Genomic DNA, 14580 nt, shown 5'->3' on the forward strand with positions numbered 1-14580 from the left:
CCAAGAGAGGTAAGAGCCTATCAAGAGGAGCCTCTGACGTCACCTGCTGGCACTGGCCACACAGAGCAGTCCAGTGTGCCAGCAACACCCCTGTTTCCAAGATGGCTGGGGCACACTGGAGGAGCTCTGGGCACCTCCCCTGGGAGGTGCAGGTCAGGGGAGTGGTCACTCCCCTTTCCTTTGTCCAGTTTTGCGCCAGAGCAGGGCTGGGGGATCCCTGAACCAGTGTAGACTGGCTTATGCAGAGATGGGCAGCATCTGTGCCCATCAAAGCATTTCCAGAGGCTGGGGGAGGCTACTCCTCCCCAGCCATCACACCTATTTCCAAAGGGAGAGGGTGTTACCCCCTCTCTCAGAGGAAATCCTTTGTTCTGCCTTCCTGGGCCAGGGCTTGCTGGACCCCAGGAGGGCAGAAACCTGTCTGAGGGGTTGGCAGCAGCCACAGCTGCAGTGGAGACCCCAGAAAGGCAGTTTGGCAGCACCCGGGTTCTGTGCTAGAGACCCGGGGGATCATGGAATTGTCTCCCCAATGCCAATGGCATTGGAGTGACAATTCCATGATCCTAGACATGTTACATGGCCATGTTCGGAGTTACCATTGTGACGCTACACATAGGTGGTGCCCTATGTGCAGGGCACGCGTGAAATGGTGTACCCGCACTCACAAAGTTCGGGGAAATTGCCCTGAACAATGTGGGGGCACCTTGGCTAGTGCCACGGTGCCCACACACTAAGTAACTTGACACCCAACCTTCACCAGGTGAAGGTTAGACATATAGGTGACTTGTAAGTTACTTATGTGCAGTGAAAAATGTGGGCATACACTGGCAGGCCTGTGTAAGAATTGTCAGATCTCCCTATGGGTGGCAAAAGAAATGTTGCAGCCCATAGGGATCTCCTGGAACCCCAATACCCCTGGGTACCTTAGTACCATATACTAGGGAATTTTATGGGTGTTCCAGTATGCCAATGTGAATTTGTGAAATTGGTCACTAGCCTGTTAGTGACAATTTGGAAAGCAGAGAGAGCATAACCACTGAGGTTCTGGTTAGCAGAGCCTCAGTGAGACAAGTTAGTCATCACACAGGGAACACATACAGGGCACATACTTATGAGCACTGGGGACCTGCCTGCCAGGGTCCCAGTGACACATAGACTAAAACAACATATATACAGTGAAATAAGGGGGTAACATGCCAGGTAAGATGGTACTTTCCTACAGTTTCCCTGTACACTGATGGTATGTTTCTGTGTACGGTGATGCTATGTTTCTAGGTATGTTGATGCTATGTTTACATGTACAGTGATGCTATGTTTCTGTGTGTGTTGATGCTATGTTTCGGAGTACATTGATGCTATGTTTCTGTGTACATTAATGCTATGTTTCCCTGTACATTGATGGTATTTTTTGTGTACGGTGATGCTATGTTTCTAGGTATGTTGATGCTATGTTTCGGAGTACATTGATGCTATGTTTCCCTGTACATTGATGGTATGTTTTGTGTACATTGATGCTATGTTTACATGTACAGTGATGCTATGTTTCTGTGTGTGTTGATGCTATGTTTCAGAGTACATTGATGCTATGTTTCTGTGCATGTTGAGGCTATGTTTCCCAGTACATTGATGGTATGTTTTGTGTACAGTGATGCTATGTTTACATGTACAGTGATGCTATGTTTCTGTGTGTGTTGATGCTATGTTTCAGAGTACATTGATGCTATGTTTCTGTGCATGTTGAGGCTATGTTTCCCAGTACATTAATGGTATGTTTTGTGTACAGTGATGCTATGTTTACATGTACAGTGATGCTATGTTTCTGTGTGTGTTGATGCTATGTTTCAGAGTACATTGATGCTATGTTTCCATGTACAGTGATGCTATGTTTCTGTGTGTGTTGATGGTATGTTTCGGAGCACATTGATGCTATGTTTCTGTGTACATTGATGCTATGTTTCTGTGTATATTTATGCTATGTTTCCCTGTACATTGATGGTATGTTTTGTGTACGGTGATGCTATGTTTCTTTGTGTGTTGATGCTATGTTTCGGAGTACATTGATGCTATGTATCTGTTTACATTGATGCTATGTTTACATGTACAGTGATGCTATGTTTCCCTGTACATTGATGGTATGTTTTGTGTATGGTGATGCTAGGTTTCTGTGTGTGTTGATGCTATGATTCCCTGTACATTGATGGTATGTTTTGTGTACATTGATGCTATGTTTACATGTACAGTGATGCTATGTTTCTGTGTGTGTTGATGCTATGTTTCGGAGTACATTGATGCTATGTTTCTGTGTACATTAATGCTATGTTTCCCTGTACATTGATGGTATTTTTTGTGTACGGTGATGCTATGTTTCTAGGTATGTTGATGCTATGTTTCGGAGTACATTGATGCTATGTTTCCCTGTACATTGATGGTATGTTTTGTATACATTGATGTTATGTTTACATGTACAGTGATGCTGTGTTTCTGTGTGTGTTGATGCTATGTTTCAGAGTACATTGATGCTATGTTTCTGTGCATGTTGAGGCTATGTTTCCCAGTACACTGATGGTATGTTTTGTGTACAGTGATGCTATGTTTACATGTACAGTGATGCTATGTTTCCTTGTGTGTTGATGCTATGTTTCGGAGTACATTGATGCTATGTTTCTGTGTACATTGATGCTATGTTTCCCTGTACATTGATGGTATGTTTTGTGTACGGTAATGCTATGTTCCTGTGTAAGTTGATGCTATGTTTCTGTGTTTTCTTTCAAGGGTGTCAATCTTCATACCGTGTAAGTGGAGTAACCTCTGAGTGTCAGGTGAGTTGGGGGGTTTCACATGACTGGTTATAGCACGTCCAGTCCTTGTAAATTACTTATACTTGGACACTCCGATGGTCGGTGGACCTTTTGACCGGGTTCTCCTCATCCAAAGAAATCATCAGATCCCTCAAATCAGTAATCAATAATCATTTATAATCAATAACCAATACTCAATTAGTAATCAAACAACAAATTAGATCAATAGAAAACAGTAATTTGACACACCATGACCTTTCAGTCATGAATAACCACACCTGTTTATTAAAAGTTAATGAGCTTATTTCCCTGTATTAACAAAGCTAACACAATGTAAGTAAGTCTCAAAATCAAATGATAGACATATACGAACATTACTGGCTGTCCATAACGGCGGAAGAAACGCAATCTATGCAAAACTTGGATAATAATGCACTCAGATATAGCAGTGCAAATCACTAGTAAAAGCAACTGAGACTGACTAATTGCATACATTGATCAGCATTACAAGAATTCAATTCAGCACGGTGCATTAAAGGAATACCTCAACTAACCTCTGATTAGCACTGGCACGTACGGCTTCATGCAAAATGAATTTAGTCAACATGAATTTAGAAAACTTCTAGCTTGGGCCCTGTCAAAATAAGCAGTTGGTACCTAAGAAGGAAAACACAATCAAAAGTAAATTTATCCTTTTATAAATACCAAATACAATCAGCATTCAAGGTAAGTCTTCGTCCTTCAGGTACCGGTTCGATCAGCATGGGGCTTCTCCAAAGGGGCAAAAGTTTAAGTCAAGTTTTCCGGCAAAAGTTTATCGTATGGGCAAGAAAGGGTAAAGTTTAAAGTTAAAGTCTCTAGGGTGAGAATTCTTTAAAGTCTCTCTCTCTCTGGGATAGAGAAAAAGCATCAAAGTGTCATTAAAGTAAAAGTGGCAATGGTATAAAATGGCGTCAATTATGGCTCCAAAAACAGCATCAAAATGGCTGTCTTCTCTTCGTCCGGTGGGATTAAGTAAGAAAAGTTCCAAATTCTTCAGGTTCTTCCATTGGAGGGTCCATGGGGTGATTTCTCTTTGACCAATGAATAGTGTCTTTTCTCTTAATACTCATCTACGTGTAAGGTGTCCTTGGAGTTTTGGAACATAAGTAGCAACAAAGTTGCCAATTAATTCTGCATCAGTGTCTTCATTGTCTGCACCTGCAGAAACTGACCTTGAGCTTCAAAGGGGATGAAAGTTGCTTAACACACAACTTTTGAGATAAAAAGTATTAGTCATCTACTGGAAAAATACAGCTTTTAAAGGATTCAAACACATCTTTGTTAATATAAATGAACTACGCAGTTAAAATTGAGACCGGGCAACTAGGTTAAAGCCTCTACTAAATTTGAGCTAAGCATGTAACAGTTTTTTAAAATTGTTTATTGAAGATGCACAGTGTACAAATACCAAAGCAAAAAGAAGGCTGAATAAATACAATAAATACATTAAATAAATACACATCATTACATAAATTCATTTCATCAATCTACAGCAGACATCAAGACCACTGAAAGCGGGCGTATGAAATAACCTATTCAAGACCTTATAATACAAATAAAGTGCAAAAATTTAACATGATTAAATAAATAGATCCCCTACGAGCATGATTCAATTATTACCTAGCCACTGTGCAAACGGGGCCCAGATAGCTTCACCCATCCGTCTACGCCCGCGGCCCTTGCACACATAAGAACCCATCTCTAGATAAAACATTGAGCACATCCGAGCCACCCAATGGTTAAAAGTTGGTGGAGTTGACTCCAGCCAGTCAGATGCAATACAGCAGCGGGCCACAGACATGGCTAGAAACAGAAACCTCTGTGAATATTCTAGGTACACCACTCCATCAATTCCCAGTAATACTAGTTGCGGCGTAATTTCCACCTCCTGATGGATTAGCCTAGTTAAAAAATTAGCCATATCAGTAAAAAATTCATGTAGCCTACTGCAATTAAAGAACATATGTACCAGGTCGGCCGATACACTCTTACATCTGGGACACACCACCCCCCTTGAGCTGCCCCAGTTAAATAGCTTAGCGGGGGTATAGTATAGATGAAAAATAGTCTTATAATGTTGGGTTTGTGGCCCAGCGGATAATATAAAACACTGTGCCATATCTAAAGAGGTACGTACTGACACTTCAGAAGCTCCAATATTCCGAGCCCGCCTATCCGCCTGTTTACTCAAGTCATCTGGCATTAAGTTCAAGAAGAGCAGATAAAGCGAGCAGACCCGCCATCTAGTGGAGTTATGAAGAACCTCCATAACTGGGATTCTATCCACCACCTACCCAGATGCTGATCTAAAGTTTACCCCCCCAAAAATGTCTGATTTGCAAATATTTAAAAAAATCCTTAGTGTTCAATGAAAATTCACTTGTCAGTTCTTCAAAAGATTTAAGGTGGGTATTCCCATAGAAATCACCAATACACCGAACACCAAGCTGTGCCCACCTGGCACAGTATTCATCCTTAAAAATGTCAGGAAGTACCGACAAATTCAAAATTGGGGTGTAAAAATTAATCCGGCCGATTCCCAATTTTTTTTTTAACATTGGTCCACACCTTAAATGCAGCCCAGACAGTCTTGAACTTAACTTTTTTTAAATAACTAGGCTCCACTGTTCTCAAAAAAGCTGCATTGGCATGACTTCCCCAAATCATATTATATATAGTAGGACAAATGTCGCCAAAATCTCTATTATCAGCCTGTTGATTAATTAATGGTTGGATATATTGCAGTGCAGATACCCAGTAATAAAAAAGAAAATGAGGGGCCGCCCACCCCCCCCTCTGGGTAGCACTAAATACTTATATGCCCGCCGTACTTTTTTAAAAGACCAAATAAAACTACTTGCTAAACTCTCCATATGCTTGCTTAAACCATTCTTTGTTAATTTCCATTGGGATAGTACAGAAAAAATATAAGACCCTAGGTAAAAAAATCATTTTAATAAGATTGCTTCTACCAATAATCGTTAAATGCAAATTGTTCATATGATGCAGCTCTTTCCTGGTATTAGCTAAGACAGGGGCAAGATTACTCTCCACTATCTGGTCCAAATTGGCCGACAATCTGACACCTAGATAAGTCACTTGATTGGCCCTCCTGTTGTCTTCAATAATGGCCCACTCATTGCCCAATATTTGGCATTTACTCCTATTTAATGCATAGCCTGAGATCTCGCCAAACTCCACAGCTAGTTTCTCTATTTGTTCGATCGCCTTCCCTGGTTCAGGAGTAGTGACGGCTGTATCATCAGCATATGCCAAAATTTTAAACCTGCCCTCTGCCATTACCATAGGCGAGATCAATGTACTTTGCAATAACTTCCTAATCAAGGGGTCTATATAGAGTGCAAACAATAAAGGGGAGCAGGGACAGCCCTGCCTGGTTCCTCTTGTAATATAGAAGGGTTCTGAAATTGCCCCGGCTAGTTGAATTCGAGCAAGGGGCTTCTGATATAAACCTTATATAGCCTTGATAAAACCAGCCCCTATATTAACTTTAGTGAGCACTGTCCATAAATATTTCCAGTTCACCCGATCAAAAGCCTTTTCGGCATCTAATAATATTAATGCCATAGGGGCCGCCATAACCTGAGATGCATCTAACATGGTGATAACACGCCTGACATGATCGGCGGTCCCCCGCCCAGGAATAAACCCATGTTGCCAAGGGGAGACAAGCCCACCAATAACTCGACTAAGCCTAACCGCAAGGATTTTGGCATACCATTTAGCATCCGCTTTTATCAATGAGATAGGTCGGTAGGAGCCTGGTAAAAGTGGGTTCTTCTCTTTTGTTAAGAATATAACAATGTTAGCCTCCAGCCATGAGCCCGGCGCCCGCTCTCCAGCCTGTACTGACGTAAAGAGTGCCATAATATCATCCTTCAATTCCTCAAAAAAAGTTTTAAAGAATTCTATTGGGATCATATCAGGGCCAGTAGCTTTCCCATTAGATATAGCAGTTAGAGCCGAGATAATCTCATCCAACTCAATGGGGGCAGTCAACTGACAGCCCTCTGTAGGAAAGTACCATCTTGCCTGGCATGTTACCCCCATTTTTCACTGTATATATGTTGTTTTAGTTGTATGTGTCACTGGGACCCTGGTAACCCAGGGCCCCAGTGCTCATAAGTGTGCCTGAATGTGTTACCTGTGTAGTGACTAACTGTCTCACTGAGGCTCTGCTAATCAGAACCTCAGTGGTTATGCTCTCTCATTTCTTTCCAAATTGTCACTGACAGGCTAGTGACCATTTTTACCAATTTACATTGGCTTACTGGAACACCCTTATAATTCCCTAGTATATGGTACTGGGGTACCCAGGGTATTGGGGTTCCAGGAGATCCCTATGGGCTGCAGCATTTCTTTTGCCACCCATAGGGAGCTCTGACAATTCTTACACAGGCCTGCCACTGCAGCCTGAGTGAAATAACGTCCACGTTATTTCCCAGCCATTTTACACTGCACTTAAGTAACTTATAAGTCACCTATATGTCTAACCTTTACCTGGTAAAGGTTAGGTGCAAAGTTACTTAGTGTGAGGGCACCCTGGCACTAGCCAAGGTGCCCCCACATTGTTCAGAGCCAATTCACTGAACTTTGTGAGTGCGGGGACACCATTACACGCGTGCACTACATATAGGTCACTACCTATATGTAGCTTCACCATGGTAACTCCGAATATGGCCATGTAACATGTCTATGATCATGGAATTGCCCCCTCTATGCCATCCTGGCATTGTTGGTACAATTCCATGATCCCAGTGGTCTGTAGCACAGACCCTGGTACTGCCAGACTGCCCTTCCTAGGGTTTCACTGCAGCTGCTGCTGCTGCCAACCCCTCAGACAGGCAGCTGCCCTCCTGGGGTCCAGCCAGGCCTGGCCCAGGATGGCAGAACAAAGAACTTCCTCTGAGAGAGGGTGTGACACCCTCTCCCTTTGGAAAATGGTGTGAAGGCAGGGGAGGAGTAGCCTCCCCCAGCCTCTGGAAATGCTTTGTTGGGCACAGATGTGCCCAATTCTGCATAAGCCAGTCTACACCGGTTCAGGGACCCCTTAGCCCCTGCTCTGGCGCGAAACTGGACAAAGGAAAGGGGAGTGACCACTCCCCTGACCTGCACCTCCCCTGGGAGGTGTCCAGAGCTCCTCCAGTGTGCTCCAGACCTCTGCCATCTTGGAAACAGAGGTGCTGCTGGCACACTGGACTGCTCTGAGTGGCCAGTGCCACCAGGTGACGTCAGAGACTCCTGCTGATAGGCTCCTTCAGGTGTTAGTAGCCTTTCCTCTCTCCTAGGTAGCCAAACCCTCTTTTCTGGCTATTTAGGGTCTCTGTCTCTGGGGAAACGTTAGATAACGAATGCATGAGCTCAACCGAGTTCCTCTGCATCTCCCTCTTCACCTTCTGATAAGGAATCGACCGCTGACCGCGCTGGAAGCCTGCAAACCTGCAACATAGTAGCAAAGACGACTACTGCAACTCTGTAACGCTGATCCTGCCGCCTTCTCGACTGTTTTCCTGCTTGTGCATGCTGTGGGGGTAGTCTGCCTCCTCTCTGCACCAGAAGCTCCGAAGAAATCTCCCGTGGGTCGACGGAATCTTCCCCCTGCAACCGCAGGCACCAAAAAGCTGCATTACCGGTCCCTTGGGTCTCCTCTCAGCACGACGAGCGAGGTCCCTCGAATCCAGCGACACCGTCCAAGTGACCCCCACAGTCCAGTGACTCTTCAGCCCAAGTTTGGTGGAGGTAAGTCCTTGCCTCACCTCGCTGGGCTGCATTGCTGGGAACCGCGACTTTGCAAGCTACTCCGGCCCCTGTGCACTTCCGGCGGAAATCCTTCATGCACAGCCAAGCCTGGGTCCACGGCACTCTAACCTGCATTGCACGACTTTCTAAGTTGGTCTCCGGCGACGTGGGACTCCTTTGTGCAACTTCGGCGAGCACCGTTTCACGCATCCTCGTAGTGCCTGTTTCTGGCACTTCTCCGGGTGCTACCTGCTTCAGTGAGGGCTCTTTGTCTTGACCGACGTCCCCTCTCTCTGCAGGTCCAATTTGCGACCTCCTGGTCCCTCCTGGGCCCCAGCAGCGTCCAAAAACGCCAAACGCACGATTTGCGTGTAGCAAGGCTTGTTGGCGTCCATCCGACGGGAAAACACTTCTGCACGACTCTCCAAGGCGTGGGGGATCCATCCTCCAAAGGGGAAGTCTCTAGCCCTTGTCGTTCCTGCAGTATTCACAGCTCTTCAGCCTAGTAAGAGCTTCTTTGCACCAACCGCTGGCATTTCTTGGGCATCTGCCCATCTCCGAGTTGCTTGTGACTTTTGGACTTGGTCCCCTTGTTCCACAGGTACCCTCAGTCAGGAATCCATCGTTGTTGCATTGCTGATTTGTGTTTTCCTTGCATTTTCCCTCTAACACGACTATTTTGTCCTTAGGGGAACTTTGGTGCACTTTGCACTCACTTTTCAGGGTCTTGGGGAGGGTTATTTTGCTAACTCTCACTATTTTCTAATAGTCCCAGTGACCCTCTACAAGGTCACATAGGTTTGGGGTCCATTCGTGGTTCGCATTCCACTTCTGGAGTATATGGTTTGTGTTGCCCCCATCCCTATGTTTCCCCATTGCATCCTATTGTAACTATACATTGTTTGCACTGTTTTCTAAGACTATACTGCATATTTTTGCTATTGTGTATATATATCTTGTGTATATTTCCTATCCTCTCACTGAGGGTACACTCTAAGATACTTTGGCATATTGTCATAAAAATAAAGTACCTTTATTTTTAGTATAACTGTGTATTGTGTTTTCTTATGATATTGTGCATATGACACTAAGTGGTACTGTAGTAGCTTCACACGTCTCCTAGTTCAGCCTAAGCTGCTCTGCTAAGCTACCATTATCTATCAGCCTAAGCTGCTAGACACCCTATACACTAATAAGGGATAACTGGGCCTGGTGCAAGGTGCAAGTACCCCTTGGTACTCACTACAAGCCAGTCCAGCCTCCTACATTGGTTGTGCAGCGGTGGGATAAGTGCTTGAGACTACTTACCACTCTTGTCATTGTACTTTTCATAAGAGAAAAATATACAAAACAAGGTCAGTGTATATACACATAGCCAAAAAGTTTTGCATTTCCTCTTTTCACTCTTTTCTAAGTGCTGAAAAGTACTTCTAAACTTTCAAAAAAAGTTCTTAAAAGTTTAAAAAGTTTTTTTCTGTCTTTCCAAAAAGTTCTGAAAACTTTTTCCTCTTTTTCTATCACTTTAACTCTCTCTAAAAAATGTCTGGCACAGGAAAAAATGTTGAACTGTCCAAACTTGCATATGATCACCTTAGCTGGAAAGGAGCAAGGAGTCTCTGCATAGAGAGAGGTTTGAGTGTAGGGAAGAATCCTTCCTTAGAACTGTTAATTAATATGCTTAGAGTACAGGATAAGGCCATAAGTGCCCAATCTGTAGAAAAAGTAGCTAATGGTTCTCAATCTGATCCAGGGACTCCCCCAGGAAAAGGTTCAGGAAAGAAACTTCTCAGCCTGCCCATTACTAGACAGTCTAGCATAGTTGGTACAGAGGTTGAATCACACCATACTGATGATGTGATCTCACATTATGCTGGTAGCCAAGCTGTTAGGGTGCCCTCTGTAAGGGACAGGTCTCCTTCTGTTCATTCCCATCATACCTCTGTATCTAGAAATGTCCCTCCCACCCACCCTGATGACAGATTGTTAGAAAGGGAGCTCAATAGATTGAGAGTGGAACAAACCAGACTGAAGCTCAAGAAGCAACAGCTGGATTTGGATAGACAGTCTTTAGAAATAGAGAGGGATAGACAGAAGTTGGGTTTAGATACCCATGGTGGCAGCAGCAGTATTCCCCATAGTCATCCTGCAAAAGAGCATGATTCCAGGAATCTGCACAAGATAGTTCCCCCTTATAAGGAGGGGGATGACATTAACAAGTGGTTTGCTGCACTTGAGAGGGCCTGTGCTGTACAGGATGTCCCTCAAAAGCAGTGGGCTGCTATCCTATGGCTATCATTTAGTGGAAAAGGTAGGGATAGGCTCCTTACAGTGAAAGAAAATGATGCCAATAATTTCCAATTTCTTAAGAATGCACTCCTGGATGGTTATGGCTTAACCACTGAACAGTACAGGATAAAGTTCAGAGAGACCAAAAAGGAGTCTTCACAAGACTGGGTTGATTTCATTGACCAGGCAGTGAAGGCCTTGGAGGGGTGGTTACATGGCAGTAAAGTTACTGATTATGACAGCCTGTATAACTTGATCCTGAGAGAGCATATTCTTAATAATTGTGTGTCTGATTTGTTGCACCAGTACTTGGTGGACTCTGATCTGACCTCTCCCCAAGAATTGGGAAAGAAGGCAGACAAATGGGTCAGAACAAGAGTGAACAGAAAAGTTCATACAGGGGGTGACAAAGATGGCAACAAAAAGAAGGATGGTAAGTCTTCTGACAAGGGTGGGGACAAATCTAAAAATGAGTCTTCCTCAGGCCCACAAAAACACTCTGGTGGGGGTGGTGGGTCCAAATCCTCCTTTAATCAGAACAAGGAAAAGAAACCATGGTGCTATTTATGTAAAATAAAAGGCCATTGGACAACAGATCCCAGTTGTCCAAAGAAAGGCACCACAGCTCCTACCACTACAACCCCTACTGCTACACCTAGTGTCCCTACTAATAGCAGTGGTGGTGGGAGCAAACCTACTAATAGCCAATCCAAGGGAGTAGCTGGGCTCACTTTTGGTAATTTAGTTGGGGTTGGTCTGATTAGGGAGACCACAGAGGCTACTTTAGTCTCTGAAGGGGCTATTGATTTAGCCACTTTGGTTGCTTGCCCCCATAACTTGGAGAAGTACAAGCAACTAACACTAATAAATGGTGTTGAGGTCCAGGCCTACAGGGACACAGGTGCCAGTGTCACAATGGTGATTGAGAAACTGGTGCACCCTGAACAACACATACTTGGACACCAGTACCAAGTAACCGATGCTCACAACATAACACAAAGCCACCCCATGGCTGTTGTAAATCTCAACTGGGGGGGGGTAACTGGTCCAAAGAAAGTTGTGGTAGCTTCAGATTTACCTGTAGACTGTCTATTAGGGAATGATTTGGAGACATCAGCTTGGTCAGATGTGGAGTTGGAGGCCCATGCAGCAATGCTGGGCATCCCAGGGCATATTTTTGCTTTGACAAGGGCTCAGGCCAAAAAGCAAAAAGGATAGGGAAGCTTGGATCCTGGAACAATGGACCAAGTGCTCCCTAAAGCTAGGGCTAGTAGAAGCAAACCACTTCCTACTATCCCTCCCTCTACAGTGGATTCTACTTCTGAGGAAGAAGAATTCCCTCCCTGTGCAGAACCTACACCAGAGGAGCTGGAAGCAGACACTGCTGAGCTTTTGGGTGAAGGGGGGCCTGCCAGAGAGGAGCTGAGTGTGGCACAGCAAACCTGTCCCACATTAGAGGGTCTCAGACAGCAAGCTGTCAAACAGGCTAATGGGGATGTCAGTGACTCTCACAGAGTTTACTGGGAGGACAACCTCTTGTACACTGAGCATAGGGATCCTAAACCTGGAGCTGCCAGGAGATTAGTGATTCCTCAGGAGTACAGAAAGTTCCTCCTAACACTGGCACATGACATTCCCTTAGCTGGGCACCTGGGTCAAATGAAAACTTGGGACAGATTGGTACCATTGTTTCATTGGCCTAGGATGTCTGAGGACACAAAAGAATTTTGTAAGTCCTGTGAAACCTGTCAAGCCAGTGGCAAAACAGGTGGCACTCCAAAGGCACCCCTTATCCCACTGCCTGTGGTTGGGGTTCCCTTTGAAAGGGTAGGGGTTGACATAGTTGGCCCCCTTGACCCTCCTACTGCTTCAGGCAATAGGTTTATCTTAGTGGTAGTGGACCATGCCACAAGATATCCTGAAGCTATTCCTTTAAGGACCACTACAGCTCCTGCAGTGGCAAAGGCCCTCCTGGGAATATTTTCCAGGGTGGGCTTCCCAAAGGAAGTAGTATCAGACAGAGGAAGCAATTTCATGTCTGCATACTTAAAGGCCATGTGGAAGGAGTGTGGTGTAACTTACAAGTTCACAACACCCTATCATCCACAAACAAATGGACTGGTGGAGAGATTTAATAAAACTCTCAAAGGCATGATTATGGGACTCCCTGAAAAACTCCGCAGGAGATGGGATATCCTTCTACCATGCCTCCTTTTTGCCTACAGGGAGGTACCCCAGAAAGGAGTGGGCTTCAGCCCCTTTGAACTTCTTTTTGGACACCCTGTTAGGGGTCCACTCACACTTGTAAAGGAGGGTTGGGAACAACCTTTAAAAGCTCCTAAGCAGGATATTGTGGATTATGTACTTGGCCTCAGATCAAGGATGGCTGAGTACATGAAAAAGGCCAGTAAAAACCTTCAGGCCAGCCAAGAGCTCCAGAAGCAATGGCATGATCAGAAGGCTGTTTTGGTTCAGTACCAACCAGGGCAGAAAGTGTGGGTTTTGGAGCCTGTGGCCCCAAGAGCACTCCAAGATAAATGGAGTGGACCCCACACAATTGTTGAAAAAAAGGGTGAAGTCACCTACTTGGTTGACTTAGGCACTGCCAGGAGTCCCCTTAGGGTGCTCCATGTCAACCGCCTGAAACCCTACTATGACAGGGCTGATCTCACCCTGCTCATGGCAACTGATGAGGGACAGGAAGAAGACAGTGATCCTCTACCTGATCTCTTCTCTTCCACAGAACAAGATGCTCTGGTGGAAGGTGTAGTTTTGGCTGATTGTCTTACTGCTGAGCAGAAAGATAATTGCATAAATCTCCTAGGACAATTTTCAGAACTCTTCTCCATTGTGCCAGGCACCACTTCTTGGTGTGAGCACACTATAGATACTGGAGACAGTTTACCTGTCAAAAGTAAGATCTATAGGCAGCCTGACCATGTCAGGGACTGCATAAAGCAAGAAGTTCAGAAAATGTTGGAACTAGGAGTGGTTGAGCACTCTGACAGTCCATGGGCTTCTCCTGTGGTACTGGTACCAAAACCCAATTCTAAAGATGGAAAGAAGGAAATGAGGTTTTGTGTAGACTATAGAGGTCTCAACTTGGTAACCAAAACTGATGCTCACCCTATACCCAGGGCAGATCAGCTCATAGATACACTGGCATCTGCCAAGTATCTAAGCACTTTTGATTTGACTGCAGGGTATTGGCAGATCAAATTGTCAGAAGATGCTAAACCTAAGACTGCATTTTCTACCATTGGAGGACATTACCAGTTTACTGTAATGCCTTTTGGTTTGAAAAATGCACCTGCCACTTTTCAGAGGTTGGTGAACACAGTCCTGCAAGGGCTGGAAGCTTTCAGTGCAGCATATTTGGACGATATAGCTGTCTTTAGCTCCAGCTGGGATGATCACCTGGTCCACCTATGGAAAGTTTTGGAGGCTCTGCAAAAGGCAGGCCTCACTATCAAGGCTTCAAAGTGCCAGATAGGGCAGGGTAAGGTGGTTTATCTGGGACACCTTGTTGGTGGGGAACAGATTGCACCACTTCAGGGGAAAATCCAAACTATTATTGATTGGGTTCCCCCTACCACTCAGACTCAGGTGAGAGCCTTCCTAGGCCTCACTGGGTATTACAGGAGGTTCATTAAGAACTATGGCTCCATTGCAGCCCCTCTTAATGACCTCACAT

The 14580-nt window shown here is 44.8% G+C and overlaps 1 protein-coding gene across 6 annotated transcripts in view; it reads left to right on the plus strand.

Annotated features, from left to right (window-relative positions):
- The window catches only part of LOC138262284 (NXPE family member 4-like), a 505255-nt gene that overhangs the window by 150193 nt on the left and 340482 nt on the right, over positions 1-14580 (plus strand). For 2 of the 6 annotated variants that reach the window (XM_069212184.1, XM_069212185.1), the window contains exon 2: positions 2773-2792. The exons of 2 other annotated variants lie outside the window; for them this stretch is intronic. The gene's annotated coding sequence lies outside the window, so the exon portion shown is untranslated. Of the gene's footprint in view, positions 1-2772; positions 2820-14580 lie in introns of all 6 variants that reach the window. 2 more of the 6 variants (XM_069212182.1, XM_069212181.1) reach the window with 1 other exon arrangement.

The sequence above is a fragment of the Pleurodeles waltl genome, chromosome 10, assembly GCF_031143425.1.
Source record: "Pleurodeles waltl isolate 20211129_DDA chromosome 10, aPleWal1.hap1.20221129, whole genome shotgun sequence".
Classification (NCBI taxonomy): Eukaryota; Metazoa; Chordata; class Amphibia; order Caudata; family Salamandridae; genus Pleurodeles; species Pleurodeles waltl.